General features: G+C 44.6%; 1 long non-coding RNA gene across 1 annotated transcript; it reads right to left on the bottom strand.

Moving 5' to 3' along the window:
• Nucleotides 1–180: 180 nt before the first annotated feature.
• On the bottom strand, nucleotides 181–19,891 carry LOC137517892 (uncharacterized). Its single transcript, XR_011020709.1, has 3 exons — nucleotides 19,754–19,891; nucleotides 19,287–19,463; nucleotides 181–449 (listed from the first exon to the last, which is right to left on the bottom strand). It is a non-coding gene; the product is annotated as an uncharacterized lncRNA (long non-coding RNA).
• Between the last annotated feature and the right edge of the window lie 209 nt (nucleotides 19,892–20,100).

The following is a 20,100-nucleotide window of genomic DNA, read 5'->3' as shown; positions in this document are numbered from 1 at the left end:
AATTGTGCAAAGAAGGCCCAACACACTTATCCAAACTTTGTTTTTTTATTTTTTTGTCATTGTACAGAATCCCCACTGGAGGAGTTTTTACGCAAGGAAACAAAAAAAGTCCAATGATTCTCCGCATAGTCCTGTTTAATTATTTACCCACTTTCAGTGACAAGAGAATGAGATCCTTGCATTGTTTGTACGAGATGAGACGTATAAAGTTCATTACAAATTAGGCCTGCCAGATGTGCTTTTATACGGGTGGAAATCGGATCTCGGAGAGGTGGGGTGTTGAATAATGCATCCCATGAATTAAGCATTAGGTACAGTAGACGGTTCCCGCTAATAAGATGCTTGTTTACCTTCACCCAGAAATCTGGTCTGGAAATGTTTTGTGTTTTTGAAAAATCAGCAGGAATCATGTTCTGTCTGATGAGCAGGAGGGGGGATCAGTGCATGTTCTGTAAAATATTAATGGGAATATCAATGAGAACAGAACATTGACAGGGGCAAACGCAGGATTTTTAAGGGGGGGGGGGGGGGTTCCTGAAAGGTCCAGAAGCACATATGTCCCCGAGTGCTTCCGAATACAGGTGGCTCCATACTGCCCATGCACAAAAGTGCGCTGGCGTATTACGGAGCTGCCTATCTTTGGAAGTACTCAAGGACACGAGTGTTTCTGAGGGCTTCTGGTAGCAGCAAATGTGAACGGGGTACAGCGCTGGAACAACTCCCCAAGAGAGGAACAGGAGATAGACTTAGTTTGGACAATTCAGTGGAATATGCCACATAGTGTCACATAGCGCAAGCGATACCCATATGATGCAGGGATATATGCATCTGCGGAAGATGTTGGCGCTACATAAATACTAAATAATAATATTTTGCCTCACCAGGATTGCACTTTTATTTAGCTTTCCTGTATGACAAGAACACACAGCCAGCTCTAGGGGAAGAGGGAAACAAAGGTGAATGAAGGAGGCTGGTGCACACCAAGAGTGCTTCTGAGCGTTTTTCAAATCAACAGTGATTTGAAAAGCGCTTGGCTAATGTTACCCTATGTGGGTGTTCCCACAGCAGCGTTGTGATTTTTTCAAAATCGCAGGTATACTGCATGTAGCATGTTTTTGAGCAATTCATTCAAAAATCGCTCTGAAAATCACTTCACAAAATCACACTCACAAATTGCTAGCGATTGCTATTGTCATTTTGGCGTTGCACTAGCCCAGAAGAGGAGTGGAGAAATTGAGAATAGCCTGAGATGGAGCAGAGAACTTATCTGTATTGAAGTCCCACATCACACAGGCTACTTGCCTGTAATCGGACTTCTGTCCCTGTCAGTCTCTCACACAAGTCAGAAAGAAGCCCTCCTGGAGTCTAGGGACTGTCAAAAACTTTTCAGCTTGTTAAACACCTTACCCACACATGCTGTCATTATAACAATGGGGAGAGACCAGACAGATGTTTGCCCACAGACCCTGAGTCCAGGCAAGCTCTGCATCATGCTGTGCATATTTACCAGCTTGCCTGCACTCTAATTTCATCATGTCTGACACTTCTGTGCTGTGGAGAGTCCAGGACTCCATAATCAACATTCTCTCACTGCAGGCTGCATCTTCTTGTGAGGGAAGCTGGGCTGCCTCTCTCATTCTATTAGCTGGAGGGAGGCACCAGAAGTAAGAAGGGAGGGAGAATGAGGCTGTTTATATTATGCGGGCTTCCCTGGCTGAATACACAGCTCAGTGCAGGGGGGAGGTTCCAGACACCCGGAATAGCCCCCTCAGTTCGCCAGTGATTGACCTGGAATGTATTATAATGCTGTTTTATGGTATACTGTTGCAGAACTCAGTATATGTGAAAGTGGGAGGGAACAGTGGTGCTCAGCAAGATTTTGGATATCCGAACTACCCAGATAATCCGAACTTTTTCCACTATCCGAACTTTGAATAGCAATTTGGATATTTTTTAAAATCCGAATAGACTATCCGAGCAAACTTGGATTTCCCATCTGAAATCCAGGCGAGATTTTGCCATTTAAAGATACTTTTGGAAGCATTTTAACCTCCCTGGCGGTGAGCCCGAACTGAGTTCAGGCTATGCCGCTGCGGAGGATTTAATTTTTTTTCGGTACACGCAGCTAGCACTTTGTACTTTACGATCGCCACCGCTACCTGCCGTGCGGCCCCCCCAGGCCTCCCCAGTTCTGAATGGGATTTCCTGTTTGCTCTGATCGCCGAAGGTGATCGGAAGGGGAAGGGCATGCCGCTGCACAGTGGTTATCATGTAGCTAGCGCTAGGCTAGCTAAATGCTTTCAAATTTTTTTTAAAGTGCTGCGCTGCCCCCTGGCGGTTTTAATAGACCGCCAGGGAGGTCAAGCCATTTTCCGGTCACTTCCAGTTTTCTATCCGGATATCCGAATCCGCCAGATACTGAGGTCAGATATACGATTTGGATTGGAAAATTTTGAACTAGGATATCCGACCTGGTTTGGATATCGGGGTATCCGAAACCGAATCAGATCCGTATTTTGAAAAGGGGTATCCAAGCAGCACTAGCTGCATTGTAACTTGTATTGTAATGACTGTATGGTTACCAGTGGCTGCGCTACACTGGGGCACTAACTCCCCTAGCAACCACTGCATCCCTGATTGCCCCCGCTCAGTAACATACTGTTAATTGTTTCCAGACTCCAGCAGCATACACTGAACAGGATAGGGTCTGTAAAAAAACTATCCATATCAACTAGTGTCTATGTAGGCGTTAGGTAAACCAAGGATCTTATCTATTTGCCATAAATACCTTACAATCCTTGCAAGGTCATTTGTAATTCATGTATCTGAATGACACTTATACCGTATTTGCAAAAAAAAAAAATCTCTCTACCTCCTTCTAATTGTACTTTCTAACATTATCAGTCAACAACATTAGTTGTTGAAGAATGCTTACAAGCTGAAAGCTTACAGTTTTTCTTTTCAGTTAGCCAATACATGGTATTATCCTGATTCAAAACTGTCTGTCTGTAAAATACAAGCTCTAGTCTGCAGCAGTGGTTAGCTACTAAGACAGGGAATGTCAAACCGGTCCTTAGAGGGCCGAGGTCCTCACACATTTTTGACACAGCTCAAATTAATTGATGGGTCTGAATCAGGAAAGGTGCGGTCCATCAGGTAGAACACATTCCTCTCTTTCCCCAGTCCATCCTAAACACTGGCATGGATCTGGCCCTCCAGGCCTGGAGTTCCACACCTGTGGGCTAAGATAAGTAATTACACACACAGTGTTTATCCCCTTCCTTGTAGAGTCATGAGACACAGGCTAGGGCATGGAATGATTTGTCTGTGACCTGTCCACACAAGAACACAGTGGATGCATCTGCTTGATGCCTATACTTTATAGGTTGAGATATTTCATGAGTTTTATCTTGAGGTATCCTATATTTCTGATTGACCAATCTGCTATTATTAAGGAGCGTATTATGTGGGAGTCTTTACTCCTGGATGATTTTTTACGTCTGGGTTGACTTTCACCCCATACGTCACAGTATGTAGAGGTCTTAACGTTTATCCAATCGGTAGATATTTATATGGAGTTTACCCATTTACCCCCTTAATAAAATTTAGTGATGGTATCAATGGCCCAATTTTATTCTAGGAATAATTAAAAAGTTACGTTTTAGGTACTTTAGTACCCATTAAGAAAGGGCAACTTAGGGACTGTTTGGTCCCAGTGTTTTGTTGTTCAATACCCTATCTTACCTTTGGTAGTTCAAGTGTTTGCTCTTCTGAGTTCTGTTTGTGATGTTAGCATTTGGTTCCCATCATTGCTGAACTAGTTAGGGCCCGTTTCCACTAGAGCGAATCTGCATGTGTTTCCTGCATGCAGATTTGCATAGACAACACAAGTGGATGGGACTGTTTCCACTTGTGCGGGATTCTGTGCGGTCTGTCATGCAGAAAAAATCTGCACAGCAGACCCATCAGAATTCGCACGCTGCACACCTGCACACGATTCGTCGGTAATGTAACTAAATAGGAAAACCACAAGCATTTTAGTCTTGCGTTTTTTTCCGGCGTTTTCGCGTGCATTTCCGCTTAAAAACTCATGTCAATGCTTGCCGGCATTGACATGGTTAAAATCACGTTGTACAAACCACGAGCGATTCCGCGTGAAAATCCGCATAGAAACGGCAACGAAACTGCAACCGCATGCAGATTTGTTGCCGCAATTTTCCCGTTGAAATCGCGCCACAATAGTGGAAATGGGTCCTGAGTCTTATTTTTATCACCTGAGTTAGAGAAAAAATATCTAAAGCTCACCATGCAAACATTGATTTGGATCACCCAAATGAGCCCCACCGGCCAGCCATAGTGCCCCCTTTTGTGCCTTGCTAAAAATTTGAAGCTGGAAAGCCACCACTGATTATAACTGCAGTGATTAACCAATGCAATGTTCGCAGTGGTGCAGGTGTGGGGCAGTCTAACAGGATGCGGCATCCCACAAACCGCACACATTAAAGCGGTATTGTCACCATAAAATCAAATTTCAACAGCAACTGGTCTGAGCGTAGAGGTGAGCGTAATGGAGTAATTACGATTTCGCGAAATTTCGCGTAATTAGTGTAATTACGTTTATGGCCGTAAGTACATAATCGTAATGAAGAAGGATTTCGTGAAATTTCGCGTAAGCGTAATTTTCGCGTAATTTTCACATTGCAACGGCTATTACGAAATTAATGCGTATGGTCATGCTCCCAAAGCGGAAAAGTTGACGCATGTATCAATGTTAGGTAGCCGCCTACTTTAAGGGTTAATAGCAAAGCCCCCTTAAATGCTAAGAGCCTCAAATTTGGAGAATATATTAAGGAGATCAGGAGGAATAAGAGGAAAATTTTTTTTTTCAAAAAGACCTTATAGTTTTTGAGAAAATCGATGTTAAAGTTTCAAAGGAAAAATGTAAACATTTAAAAACCCGCCGACTTTAACGGTTAATAGCAAAGCCTGCTTAAAGTTTAGGAACACCGGTGGAGGTGGAGGCCGCGATTTCCTGGGGGGGAGGTTCATGGTGGAATCTGGGAGTCCCCTTTAAAAAGGGGTCCCCCAGATGCCCACCCCCCCCTCCCAGGAGAAATGAGTATAGAGGTAGTTGTACCCCTTACCCATTTCCTTTAAGAGTTAAAAGTAAATAAACACACAAACACTTAGAAAAAGTATTTTAATTGAACAAAAAACATAACCACGAAAAAAGTCCTTTAATATTCTTAATTAACCATTAATACTTACCTGTCCCTTTAAATAAATGATCCCTCGAAATAGCCTCGGAAATGTTCTATCAGTTACAATGTAACAAAGTTATTACAATGTAACAACTTTGTTACATTGTAACTACGCCGCACCCGACGTCACTCGCCGCCGCCGCATACGCGTCTGCGCAGCACACATTCCCGACAGAGCTCTGAGCTATATAGCTCAAAGCTCTGAGAAGCATCTTTGTATTTTGGCTCCAAGGAGCCCCATTGGTCCTTAGCAGACCAATGGGGTTCCTTCAAATCAAAAGGAACCCCATTGGTCTGCTAAGGACCAATGGGGCTCCTTGGAGCCCAAATACAAAGATGCTTCTCAGAGCTCTGAGCTATATAGCTCAGAGCTCTGTCGGGTCCGTGCAGGACGCTAAGTCCCCGCAGCTCCCGCTGTCCACCCCGCCTCTCCCACATGTCACCCACATGTGACATATTATAGCTCAGAGCTCTGTCGGGTCCGTGCAGGACGCTAAGTCCCCGCAGCTCCCGCTGTCCACCCCGCCTCTCCCACATGTCACCCACATGTCACTCACATGTGAGTGACATGTGGGTGACAGATGTGGGCGGGGTGGACAGCGGGAGCTGCGGGGACTTAGCGTCCTGCACGGACCCGACAGAGCTCTGAGCTATATAGCTCAGAGCTCTGAGAAGCATCTTTGTATTTGGGCTCCAAGGAGCCCCATTGGTCCTTAGCAGACCAATGGGGTTCCTTTTGATTTGAAGGAACCCCATTGGTCTGCTAAGGACCAATGGGGCTCCTTGGAGCCAAAATACAAAGATGCTTCTCAGAGCTCTGAGCTATATAGCTCAGAGCTCTGTCGGGAATGTGTGCTGCGCAGACGCGTATGCAGCGGCGGCGAGTGACGTCGGGTGCGGCGTAGTTACAATGTAACAAAGTTGTTACATTGTAATAACTTTGTTACATTGTAACTGATAGAACATTTCCGAGGCTATTTCGAGGGATCATTTATTTAAAGGGACAGGTAAGTATTAATGGTTAATTAAGAATATTAAAGGACTTTTTTCGTGGTTATGTTTTTTGTTCAATTAAAATACTTTTTCTAAGTGTTTGTGTGTTTATTTACTTTTAACTCTTAAAGGAAATGGGTAAGGGGTACAACTACCTCTATACACATTTCTCCTGGGAGGGGGGGTGGGCATCTGGGGGACCTCTTTTTAAAGGGGACTCCCAGATTCCACCATGAACCTCCCCCCCAGGAAATCGCGGCCTCCACCTCCACCGCCCATCGGAGGTGGAGAAGAGCCCCTTGTCCTTGGATTGGACAAGGGCTCGGAGGGGGAGGGGAAAGCTTGGCTGCCCCTCCCCTTCCGAGACCCCCCAATCCATGGACCATGTGGGCTGGTATAGTCAGGGTGCGGAGCCCCACGCGGCCGGTGCTCCGCATTCTGGCTATCCCAGCCTGCATGGGGGACAAGGGGTTAAAGAGGTCTGGGAGGGGGGACCCCACGTCGTTTTTTTTTAATATTTCCCACACTCGGAACGAAGTAAGTAAAACTCTTCCCACTTGGGGGAATCTATGAAAATAATACACTATTGTTACCTGTGCAAAAAAAAACTGACATTTTCTGCATTTAAAAGACATTTTCGCCCTTGAAACTTAAAAATCGATTTTCTCAAAAACTATAAGGTCTTTTTGAAAAAAAAATTTTTCCTCTTATTCCCACTGATCCCCTTAATTTACCCTGGGAATTTGGTGTTCCTAAACTTTAAGCAGGCTTTGCTATTAACCGTTAAAGTCGGCGGGTTTTTAAATGTTTACATTTTTCCTTTGAAACTTTAACATCGATTTTCTCAAAAACTATAAGGTCTTTTTGAAAAAAAAAATTTTCCTCTTATTCCTCCTGATCTCCTTAATATATTCTCCAAATTTGAGGCTCTTAGCATTTAAGGGGGCTTTGCTATTAACACTTAAAGTCGGCGGCTTTTTTATATTATACGGAGCGTTACGGTTTAACGTGAAATTACGGTAGCGTTTAATGCGAAATTACGACATGAACGAAACGCGAAATTACGCGTTGAAAATTACGCTTACGGTATTTTCAATTACGATTTTAATGGCAATTACGCTACTGTAATTTCGCATCGTAATCGCAAATTTCGCATGCGTAATTTTAGTAATGCGAAATTACGAAAATTTCAGCTCAACTCTATCTGAGTGTATTAAGTGATAAAAATGCTAATCCTGCATTCAAAACTTTTTCTGCTGTTATGGTTTGGAGTTATCACATACTTTAGGAGCACTGGCCCTAGTGCCAAACATTGCCAAAAAGTCGAATGCTGGGAGTTCTTTTTATCTATAATATATTCCTCCTCTTCCATCTATTTCCCTGCCTAGCTTCTTATCAGAAAAACCCTCTGATTACTTGTGTTTACAAGCAAGGCTGAGGTGACACAGTGATTGGATGTGTAAATAAAAAAGACAGTGCAGCTGTTAGTATACACCTCAGTGAGAGTGTCTGAAGACTCTGGGAGGAGGGCAGCTAATGAATACACAATGAGCAAGAGAAGGGAGGGGGGAAAACAAGAGTCAGGGAGGATATGATGTCAGCATTAGCTTGGCAAGATGCCACTGCCTAGAATAGGATTTTCTGCGTTTCCTTTATAAAATTCACAGGAATCATAATGTGGACAGTGCAATACATCTGTTATGTAAGTAGAAGCATGGCTGGATTTCTGGCAAGGCCACATAGGCCATGGCCTAGGGCACCAGATAAACAAGGGGCAGCCTGCAGACAGTGGGCATTATTTGCAAGTGTCCAAACAAATGAAAGGGGTCAGGATTAGTGTTGGGCGAACATCTGGATGTTCGGGTTCGGTGTGGTTCGGCCGAACATGCCCCTGATGTTCGGCATGTGCGAGCCGGACCCCAAACCCAACCCGAACATGTCCCTTTGGGGCCCCTATAGGGTCCCAGCATAAAAGGAGAGCATGCCCCGAGCGCCCCCCCCCCCCCCCGCGCTCGGGGCATGCTCTCCCTTTATGCTGGGACCCTATAGGGGGCTATGTTCGGCCGGACACGGCTGTGTTCGGCCGAACAAAGAAGGCCTGTTCGGGTTTGGGCAGCGTGCCCAAGCACCCTCCCGAACACCATGAGGTGTTCGGGGGGTGCCGAACCGAACCTGAACAGGCCAAAATCCGGGCGAACCCGAACAGTGGCGAACACTGTTCGCCCATCACTAGTCAGGATAACTGCACTATTAGTACCAGCTGGCATCTGCCTGTGCAGTGCTACAGGCAGCTGCAGTCCATTAACCAAACGTTTGTGAACAGTGTGTGACTAGCAAAAAGCCAGACCTTGTCCAATGACATAGCAGCAGCTGCAGGCAGTTACAGAAGGCCAGGTCTCACGCACTTGGCGTGGGGAATGAAAGGACCAGGGGCAGCATCAGCAAATAGTACAGAATACAGAAAGCAGCCTCTCACAGTACCCATTTCTTAATTATTGATTGGCCAGCGCTGTTACCCTGGAGACAGCAGTGGGTACAGGACTCACTTTTACGTGTTGCTGACCCCACCCAATGTCCAATTGTGTGCCACTTTTGACTATGTGTGTGTGGTGGACGGCTCCCACCACGCCCATCACCTGTAGATCGCTTGATTGACCAGTTCCCCCGTGTGACTTGATTGATTCACTTCACGTTGCCATGGAGACCTCGGCACTAGCCGCAATAGTGGACACCAGCGGCCCAAACATTTTTGGGTGTGTGTGTGGAGAGAGGTGGTATGATACGGTTTCGGTTGGGGCGGCTGGTAATAGTCGGCCTTGGGCGGTAAGAAGTACAAATTTCCTTTTGGATAGTACAAATTGCCTGGTTGTCCTGCCTCTACACTAAGCCTCACACACACACTTATGAGGCATGTGACCTGGTCAGGACCTAACCCGCAAGAACTCCTGGGGGCCCCAGAGTGAAACTTTGATGCCCACCCAATACTTACACCCCTTCCCTTGCCTCCCCTTAATGCCCTTCATGGCCTGGGGGGCCATCTCCCAAGGGCAGGGATGGTTGGAAATGCCAATTTCCGATATAGCGGAAAATCCTCATTCTGCCACTGCCAATTACCGCTACTGCTACCCATTCCGCTTTCCGCTACCAATTTCCACATTCAGATTGTGGATTTCCGCCGGAAATCGTGGAAATTTCTGTCGACTTTAACATCGATTTTCTCAAAAACTATAAGGTTTTTTTAAACCTTTTTTTTTCATCTTGTTCACAAGATTCTGTTTAATAAATCCTTAACATTTGGTGTTTCTAGGACTTATGAGGGGTTTGCTATTAACCGCTAAAAAAATGTCGGATTTTCACTGTAATGTAAAATGCAGAAAATCCACATTATGCGATACGCGGTAATTTTAAGCGAATCAGAAGACTCGGAATGAATAAGCCAATCAGAGAATGCTGAAATTTCCACCTAAATCCCTATTCTCTGATTGGTTTATACATTCCGAGTCTTCTGATTGGCTTAAAATTACCGCATATCGGATAATGCAGATTTTCTGCATTTTACATTACAGTAAAAATCCGCCAACTTTAGTGGTTAATAGCAAAGCCCCTATAAGACCTAGACACACCAAGGGTTTATTAAACAGATCCTTGTGAAAATCCGCGAAAATCCGCCTACCGCACTTGTGTTCCCGATTTCCACATTCTGATGCGGAAATGTGGAAATTGCATTTCCGCGGAATCCGAATGAGCATCCCTACCCAAGGGTCATAAAACAAGGGTGATCATCATGTCCTTCACACCCATAATAAGTGTAGCCACGAAAAACACGGGTCTGAAGTATTGTCCCTGGCATCAGAGAAAGGGAAGGTTAGTAGTTGGAGCCCTCCAAAGCTCTGGAACCTGTGACCGCAGGGAATTTTGCAGGCTGCTCATGCACAGTGCAGTATGTCCAGGGTAAAGGGCTCCGACCAGGATAACGAGAGGAACAGCAAGCAAATTGAGGCAGGCACAAGGCCACGTGAGGTGGGGTGGGCCTATACGCACCCCCCCCCCCCCCCACACACACACACACACACACACACACAGGGCATCATTTTTAAATTTTAATTAGGGCTAAGGTATCCTTTAAAGATCATTCATGTAATTAAGGCGCCAGGAAGTGTGTGTGTGTGTGTGTGTGTGTGTGTGTGTGTGTGTGTGTGTGTGTGTGTGTGTGTGTGTGTGTGTGTGTGTGTGTGTGTGTGTGTGTGTGTGTGTGTGTGTGTGTGTGTGTGTGTGTGTGTGTGTGTGTGTGTGTGTGTGTGTGTGTGTGTGTGTGTGTGTGTGTGTGTGTGTGTGTGTGTGTGTGTGTGTGTGTGTGTGTGTGTGTGTGTGGTGACCGAGGTTACAAATCCAGGAAAAGTGGGTGGAGAATAAAACAGCCAATCAAATTGCAGCTATTCATTTTAAATGGGAAAATGTAAACTGCAGCCATTCTTAGACTGTTAATCGCAGGGTTCTCGAACTTGCCACACTTGGTCACTGGGTGAATGCGATTAAGACTCAAGAAAGTGGGTTGAGCCTAAAAAAGCCAATCAAAATTCACCTATTGATTTTCAAGGGGGATATTTAAACTGCTGCTATTCTTACACTGTTAATGGCAGAGGCTTCAAACTTCCTACAGTGTGTCTTTGGGAAACTGGGGTCCAAATTCACAATCAGATTTCCTTGGTGGATAAACTGCTTCCATTCACACATTTTTGATGCCAGGAACCTGAAAGCTCACAAACTTGGTCAGTGAGTGACTGTGTGTCCAGGTTACAAAAAGTGGGCGGAGCCAAAAACAAATGTCACTGGGAAAATATAAACTGTAGGCATTCTTACACCGTTAATGGCAGGGTTCTCAAACTTTGCACAGTTGGTCACTGGGTGAATGATATTAAGAATTTGGAAAGTAGGTGGAGCCTACAACAGCCAATAGAAATTCACCTTTCGATTTTCAAAGGGAATATTTAAGCTGCTACCATTCTTATACTGTTAATAGCAGATGCCTCAAACCTGGTACAGTCGGTCACTGGATGATTAGGGTTCAAATTCAGAAAGGGGGCGGAGCCACAAACAGCCAAACAGATTTGTTTTTTTTTCAATGGGAATATACAAAGTATTGATACCAAGGACCCCAAAGCTGATAAACTTGATAGAGTGACTGTATGTCAAGGTTAGAAAAATTGTGCGGCGCCAACAACTTAATTTTTTACATGGCAGGGTTCCCAAACTTGACACAATTGGCCACTGGGTGACTGGGATTAATATTCAGAAATGTGGGTGGAGCCTAAAAACAGCCAATCAAAATGTACCTATTGATTTTCAAGGGGGAACATCTACATTACATTTTACTCCGTCTAATCTGGGCTGCGTGTGTGTTCCAATACACCAAGCGTCACATGCTAATCATGTGACGCTTGGTGTAATGGAGCGCACACGCAGCCCAGATTAGACAGAGAGGACAGCGTGCTTCTGAGCCGAAAGCTATGCGCCGGCCAGAAGTAAAGAGGGAAGAAATATGTTCAGGTCAAGGGTCAAGCAAGTCGCCGGGACACCGGCATGAATAGTGCACGAACAGCGGCAGACGGAGGGGGCAGGAGGAGGTCACAGTATGTACTTTTGACCCCCCACACACTGGAGTTATCTGTTTATTCAGCTGTGGTATCCTTTAATGGCAGAGGTCTCAAACCTGATACAGTCAGTTATTGGGTGACTGGGGTCCAAATTCACTAAAGTGGGTGGAGCCACAAACAGCCAATCAGATTTTTTAAATTGATTTCAGCCATTCTGTTATTGGCAGGGTTCTCAAACTTGACACAGTTTGCCACTGGGTGACTGGGACTAATATTCAGGAAAGTGGGTGTAGCAGCCTACAACAGCCAATCAAAATTCACCTTTTGATTTTCAAGGGGAATAATTACATTGCTGCTATTCACACACTCTTAATGGCAGAGGCCTCAAATCTGGTACAGTCAGTCACTGGGAGACTGGGGTTTAAATTCTGAAAAGGGAGTGGGCCAAAAACAGCCAATCAGATTTGTTTAATTTCAATGGTAACATGCAACTTATTGATGCCAAAGACCACAAAGCTCATAAACTTGGTCAGTGAGTGACTGTATGTCAAGGTTAGTGGGCAGAGCCAAAAACAACTTTTTACATAGCAAAATATAAATTGCAGCGATTCTTACACTGTTAATGGCAGGGATCTCAAACTTGACACAGTTGGTCACTGGGGGACTAGGATTAATATATGGAAAAGTAGGTCGAGCCTACAAGAGCCAATCAAAATTCACCTATTGATTTTCAAGGGGAATATTGAAACTGCTGTCATTCTTACACTGTTAATGGCAGAGGCCTCAAACCTGCTACAGTCGATCATCAAGTGACTGTGGTTCAAATTCACTAAAGGGGTGGAGCCACAAAAATCCAATCAGATTTGCTTTTTTTTTTGATAAACTGCTTCCATTCACACAATTTTGATGCCTGGAACCCAAAAGCTCACAAACTTGGTCGACTGTGTGTCAAGGTTACAAAAAGTAGGTGGAGTCAAAAACAGATTTTCTGGGAAATTGTAAACTGCAGCCCTTCTTACACTGTTAATGGCAGGGTTCTCAAACTTTGCACAATTGGTTACTGGGTGACTGGGATTAATATTCATAACAGTGGATAGAGCCTAAAAAAGCCAATCAAAATCACCTGTTGATTTTCAAGGGGAATATTAAAATTGCTGCCATTCTTGCACTGTTAACGGCACAAGCCTCAAACCTGGTACAGTTAGTCATTGGGGTTCAAATTCAGAAAAGGGGACAGAGCCACAAACAGTTTAATTTCTTGGAAAATACAAATTATTGATGCCAAGGACCCCAAAGCTCAGAAACTTGGTCATTGAGTGACTGTATGTCCAGGTGACAAAAAGAAGGCAGAGCCAAAACCAAATTTCACTGGGAAAATGTAGACTGCAGCCCTTCTTACACTGTTAATGGCAGGGTTCCCAAACGTTGCCCAGATGGTCACTGGGTGACTGAGATTAATATTCAGGGAAGTGGGTGGAGCATATCATAGCCAATCAAAATTCACCTGTCGATTTTCAAGGGGAATATTTAAATTGCTGCCATTTTTACACTGGTAATAGCAGATGCCTCAAACCTGCTACAGTTGGTCATTGGGTGACTGGGGTTCAAATGCTGGAGAGGGGCAGAGCCACAAACAGCCAATCTGATTTGTTTAATTTCTATGGGAATATACAAATTATTGATGCTAAAGACCCCAAAGCTCACAAACTTGGTCATTGAGTGTTTGTGCGTTAGGGTTAGAAGAAGTGGGCGGAACCAACACCTGTCAAATACATACCCGGGCAATGCCGGGTCATCAGTGGGTGGAGACAAATACAAATTTCACTGGGAAAATGTAAACTGCAGCCATTCTTACACTGTTAATTGGAGGGTTCTTAAACTTTGCACAGTTGCTCACTCAGTGAATGGGATTAATATTCAGAAAAGTGGGTGGAGCCTACAATAGTGTATAAAGCTTCACCTATTGCTTTTCAAGTGGAATATTTAATTGCTACCATTCTTGCACTGTTAATGGCAGAGGCCTCGAACCTGGTACAGTTGGTCATTGGGTGACTGGGGTTCAAATTCAGAAAAGGGGGTGGAGCCACAAACAACCCATCAGATTTTTTCATTTCAATACAAATTATTGATGCCAAAGACCACAAAGCTCACAAACTTGGTAATTGATTAATTGTTAGGGTTAGAAAAAGTGGGTGGAGCCGACACCAGCCAAATATATTCCCGGGCAACGCCGGGCAATCAGCTAGTTTTTCATAAAACTGAGGTAGTCAACATTGTCTAAGGAAGGGCGAACGCCCTTCTCACTAGATCCTAGACATGACCTCCACTAAGACTTTGTTCACATCATAAATCGCCAGCGCTATCACAAGTGCTGAGCGATTTATGAAGATTTTTTTTCTCTGCGCTTTTGCAGAGCGATTTGTTTTTTCACTTCCTGACTTAAGTCAGGAAGTGAACTCTTTCACCCGGAAATGAATCAATACAATATATTTATTTATGAAAGCGCTGGGGAAATTGCTATACAAATTACTTTTTCAAGTGCTTTGCGATTTCCCTGTACCTTCCATTGAGCAAAAACACTCAGAAAATGGTACAGGCAGCGCTTTGCTGAGCGGCTTGGAAACGAACCGCTCAGATGTGAACTCCCTTATAGGGAATCATTGCACAAGCACTTTAGAAAATTGCCGGCGCTTACAAAAACTTGAAAACGCCCTTAGTGTGAATAAGCCCTCAACCAGTGCAGATCCTTGTTTCCTGACTGGCTTCCAAGGGCTTGCAGTAGCCTGTGATTCTGTACTATGACCAGTGACATGTGTTTGTTAGAAGATAAGCAGCCAATTTCTTTCTTTGCATTCAATTTACATGTAAGCCAGAAAAATAAACATCTATCTCATTGGTCATTTCTATTAGTATCACCAGCAGAGTTGTAGATCAAGATTGAATGGCCCAAGGTAGTGCAAAAGCTGCTGCGCCTTGATTAATTTTTGCTTGGTGAATCATCTGTAGTTTGCAGGATAGTATTGCTATTGACCTGTAATGTACTACAAAAAGACAGAGCACTACAAAATCCGAATCTCTGGACCAAATCATAAACACTATTAAACAACAAGAAAGTAGTCCATGGTCTAAATACAACAACTGCACACAAATGTAAAATATATAATGATTTATTTAAAGAAAACCTGAACTGAAAATTAAGAGTCAAAATAAGCATACACAAGTCATACTTACCTTCCATGTAGTCTACTTTTCAGTGTCTTTCTCCTGTTCTGCGTCCTGTTTTTTCACTGTGATCAAGGGAATTTTCCGTCCTCCATTTTGAAAATGGCTATTACCCCATAACAGCTTTCTGGTCAGCACACAGTTAAACTGTAACATCGCCCACTTGAGCCATAGGGAACCATGGACATTGCCTGGTACATCAGTTTTCCTCTCGGCTATAACTGACAGCAACTGATATTTTACTGACAGCAACTGATATATTTCAGATCTGACAAAATATTGTCAGAACTGGAAGGGATCATTGTCAGAAGAAAATGGTGAGCTTCTGAGAGGAACTGATGGCAAGGTAACTATGCAATGTTCATTTGAAACTACCTCATGTCTTTATTTTAAATATTTTTTACTCAGTACAGGTTATCTTTAAAGAGACTCTGTAACATTAAAAAGATCCCCTGGGGGGTACTCACCTCGGGTGGGGGAAGCCTCCGGATCCTAATGAGGCTTCCCACGCCGTCCTCTGTCCCACGGGGGTCTCGCCGCAGCCCTCCGAACAGCCGGCGACTGTGCCGACTGTCAGTTCAATATTCACCTTTGCTGGCTCCAGTGGGGGCGCTGTGGCGGCTTTCCATTCCGAACTACACGGAAATACCCGATCTCATTCGGGTCCGCTCTACTGCGCAGGCGCCGGAAACTTGCGCCTGCGCAGTAGAGCAGATCCGACGGCGATCGGGTATTTCCGTGTAGTTCGGAGCCGACAGCCGTCAGAGCGCCTGCGCAGGAGCCAGGAAGGTAAATATTGACGTCACCGCTGCCCGGACTCCACGGAGGGCTGCAGCGAGACCCCTGAGGGACGGAGGATGGCGTGGGAAGCCTCATTAGGATCCGGAGGCTTCCCCCACCCGAGGTGAGCACCCCCCAGGGGATCTTTTTAATGTTACAGAGTCTCTTTAAGGACTTATCCCAAAAATTAAAAACAAATGTGCTGCCTAATTGGCCAAAGGGGGTATAAAGATATGAAAATCCATAAATATATATGTTCATACAGAGTGCCAAACATCGATAAGTATATGAAAATAGTAATTGATCACTAATGTGAAAATACTAAGATGCTGCCTGCTGCTCCAAGTGTATTTGGAGAAGAAGATCTTTAAGGGTACGATACATGTGAGGTCTGTACTGCCCATTGGACCTGGGGGTGACGGTGCTCTAGCTCGATAAGGTCAATTTTCCATATCATTATTTGTGTATTTTCTTGCAGGCCATTGCTTTACATACTCAGCTGCTGCTTTGCAAATACACTTGGAGCAGCAGGCAGCATCTTAGGATGTTCACATTGGTGATCAGTTGCTATTGACCTGTGTCTGGGTAAATTAAAGGGCACCTGTATTCATCTTGCTTATTTGCCTATTCTGCGATGGAGGAAGGTGTGGGCGAGCTCAGTAGGCAGGAGCTCTGTTAGGGTGTCTAGCCCAAGGTCTCCTTGCAGAATAGTAGCTGACTTACTGAACAGGAAAACCCAAGTTTCAAACCCTGGTCTTCTGTGTCAGAGGCAGAACCCTTAAAGGGGTACTCTACGGGGCTATGGGGAAAAAAGAGTTGAGCTTACCTGGGGATTCTAATTTACCCCCACACACATCCTGTGCCTGCACAGCCACTTGCCGATGCTCTGGTCCCTGTTGCTGGTTCACTTCTTTAAAGTTGAAAAAACACTATGCTTGCATGGCAGCTTCCTCGCTCCCACTGACGTCACCGGAAGCATACTGCGCAGGTGATCTGTAGTACGGTCTGCACCTGTGCAGAATGCTCCTGGTGACGTCAGGATGCGGCCATGAAGGTGCAATGGTTTTTCGACTTAATAGTCTCAAATTCCAGAAGTGAACCGGAGGCAGGGACTGGAGCATCGGTGAATGGCTGCGCGGGCACAGGACGTCTGTGGGGGACCATTAGAAGCCCTGGGTAAGTTCAACTCTTTTTCTCCATAGCCCCCTACAGTAATCCTTTAACCAGTACATTATCCAAGTACCATAGGGTCAGTCAGTGTCCCAACAAAGAGTATCCAGCATGATCCTTATAAAAAGAAAATTCTTCATTTCTTCATTGAAAGTTACATTTGTAGCATAAAAAGGAAACTGTTTGGTGGCTACAGCCCCCTGTTTCAGGTTTAAAGGGTCACTTAAGTCAACGTGAAAAAATGAGTTTTACTCACCTGGGGCTTCTACCACCCCCCTGCAGCTGTCCGGTGCCCACGTAGAATCGCTATCGATGCTCCTGACCCCGCCGGCAGCCACTTCCGTTTCGGTGACAAGAGCCAACAGGCCGGGAACGCAAGTGATTCATCTCGTTCCTGGATGCAATAGCACCCTGTATACTGCTATTGCGTCCAGGAATGCAAAGAATCACTCGTGTTCCCAGGCCTGTCGGGTCTGTTGCCGAAACCGGAAGTGGCTGCCGGCGGGGCCAGGAGCATCGGAGCGAGTCTACGTGGGCACCGGACAGCTGCAGGGGGCTGGTAGAAGCCCCAGGTGAGTAAAACTCATTTTTTCCTTTAAGCCTTTTTTACGAGCCACCCAGCAATTCATTGCAGCTTCCACACTATCCTCTTTGAGTGTGATAAGCGGAGGGTCAATCGGGTGCGACCTTGTGATAGCCAAAGTAAGGCAATGTACACACCCAGTCCGTGAAGAGATGGACTAGTTCAAGTCACAGCCTCCAGACTTTGGCTACCTTCTGTAAGTGACAACAACATAGGAAAAAAGTAATGTACAGTGCATTGTACTCTGGGACAAAGACACCTCTTATATGTATGTATTTTAATTTTTTTACTTGTTCGCGATAGTCATCCTTTCACTTGAATAGGATCTCGCCTTGCTTAATTTTGGATTTAGTTGGGCTTTAAATGGACAAAAGTAGTCTTTATGAGAAAGACTTTCCTCTTTATAATAAGGAGGCTGGCCACAACTACTTATTTTAAGGCGTATGTGAAAAAAAAAATCCGATTTACAGCAACTCGGTACTTTTAGCCCAATCCCAGAACTCCGATGCGTTGAACCAATCCCAGAACTCCGATGAATTGAACCAATCCCAGAACTCCGATGCATTGAACCAATCCCAGAACTCCGATGCATTGAACCAACCAGAACTCCGATGCATTGAACCAATCCCAGAACTCCGATGCATTGAACCAATCCTAGAACTCCGATGCATTGAACCAATCAGAGAATGCAGAATTTTTCTGAAAAAATCTGATTATGGCGGTGATTTTATACCAATCACAAGATTTTGTTTTTCTGATTTTCAAGTTTCCGATTTCCCATTTTTTGGGTCATTTTTTTTTCTGCATTCTCTGATGCAAAAAATTAATTGGAAAATCAAAAATATGGAAAATCAGAAACCGGAAAAACGTAAATCAGAAATTTGCATTGGCGAAAATCAGAATTTCCGCAGAATCGGAAATGGGCATTTCAGGCCATCCCTAAACCTAACCTTACTCTCACACAGTACCCTCCCCCCAGATGCCTAACCCTAACCCCCACCCCCCCCACCCCACCCCCGCGCACAAACTTCCTACCTGATGCCTAACCTTAAACACCCCCCCCCCTTCCTGGCACAGACTTCCTACCTGAGACCTAACCCTGAACCCCCACCCATGCACAAACTACCTACCGGATGCCTGACCATAAACCCCACCCTCCACCTAAACTTAACCCTGCCAATTGCCGACCCATGCCACAAGAAAAAGAAAACGTAATTTTTTTGGTGCCCCCGCTGCTTTTTTTAGGGCGCCACGGGCAACCAAATTACCCCTCAATGCCAATATTTCAATTGGTGCCTATGGTGGCACCCAGACTCTAGCAGGCGGGCCAAATTGCTTGCTTCACATTTCAAGGCCGAAATTATATATTTATCTGGGTCGAATTTCTTTAAGGTTGAATTTCTTCCAAGAAAAATAAGAGGCTCGTCAAGTATGTTTACATTTCTTGGTATACCGTGTCCAGATGGCACGCTTCAGGGCGTGATGCAATGGGGAGTTCTAACTCACCTTCATTTGTTTTAAGAAACACATCAAACACTTTCTGAGCAAGAAGTTCCCCAGTGCCCCCTCCCCCCACCACCGCTACACCAGCCATTAACCAATTACCCGACTTTCTGCGGCGTTCTCTTCCAGCGTCAGCGAGCACGATGTTCTCTTTAGATGCCTGAGATTATCAGTACTTACCAAGACTTACAGCAGTCCCCCACGGAGGGAATTGAATTGTTTATACAGAGGATTTACGCTTCTTGTAAAATATCTCGCTGTCTTGCCGCGGCAGATGGCTGGTTCTAGCAAAATATATTAAATACCTTCTTGGGCCCAATTATTACAATCAGCAAACAGCCCATAATTTCAGTCGGCCTGTAAGAGAGTGAAAATATACATATTATGCATGGAGATCCTGCTAATTAAATTTCATTAACGTGAGATGACGGTGACTGCTCATTTATTTAAATCACGGTGGCTGGGGTCTGTGTGACAACGTAAGTACTTAAAGTTAGGCTAATATTTTCTGTGCTGGACTTAAAGGGGCACTATGGCGAAAAATTGTATAATTTAAAATATGTGCAAATATAGACAAATAAGAAGTACATTTTTTCCAGAGTAAAATGAGCCATAAATTACTTTTCTCTTATGTTGCCGTCACTTACAGTAGGTAGTAGAAATCTGACAGAAGTGACAGGTTTTGGACTAGTCCATCTCTTGATATGGGATTCTCATCAAGGCTTTTACTCTTTATAAATATATTCCCTAAAAAGGATTTAAACAATGATGCTATCCAGCTTCCCTGCTCACTACACAGTTTTTTTGGCAGTTGGACGGAGCAACTGCCATTCACTAAGTGCGTTGGAAAATAAATAAATCCCAGAGAATCGTCCCATGAAGAGATGGACTAGTCCAAAACCTGTCACTTCTATCAGATTTCTACTACCTACTGTAAGTGACAGCAATATAGGAGAAAAGTAATTTATGGTGCATGTTACTCTGGAAAAAAAAC

Source organism: Hyperolius riggenbachi, chromosome 5 (genome assembly GCF_040937935.1).
Source record: "Hyperolius riggenbachi isolate aHypRig1 chromosome 5, aHypRig1.pri, whole genome shotgun sequence".
NCBI lineage: Eukaryota > Metazoa > Chordata > Amphibia > Anura > Hyperoliidae > Hyperolius > Hyperolius riggenbachi.
The sequence above is the reverse complement of the archived record's forward strand: the minus strand, read 5'-3'. Positions and strand labels throughout refer to the sequence as shown.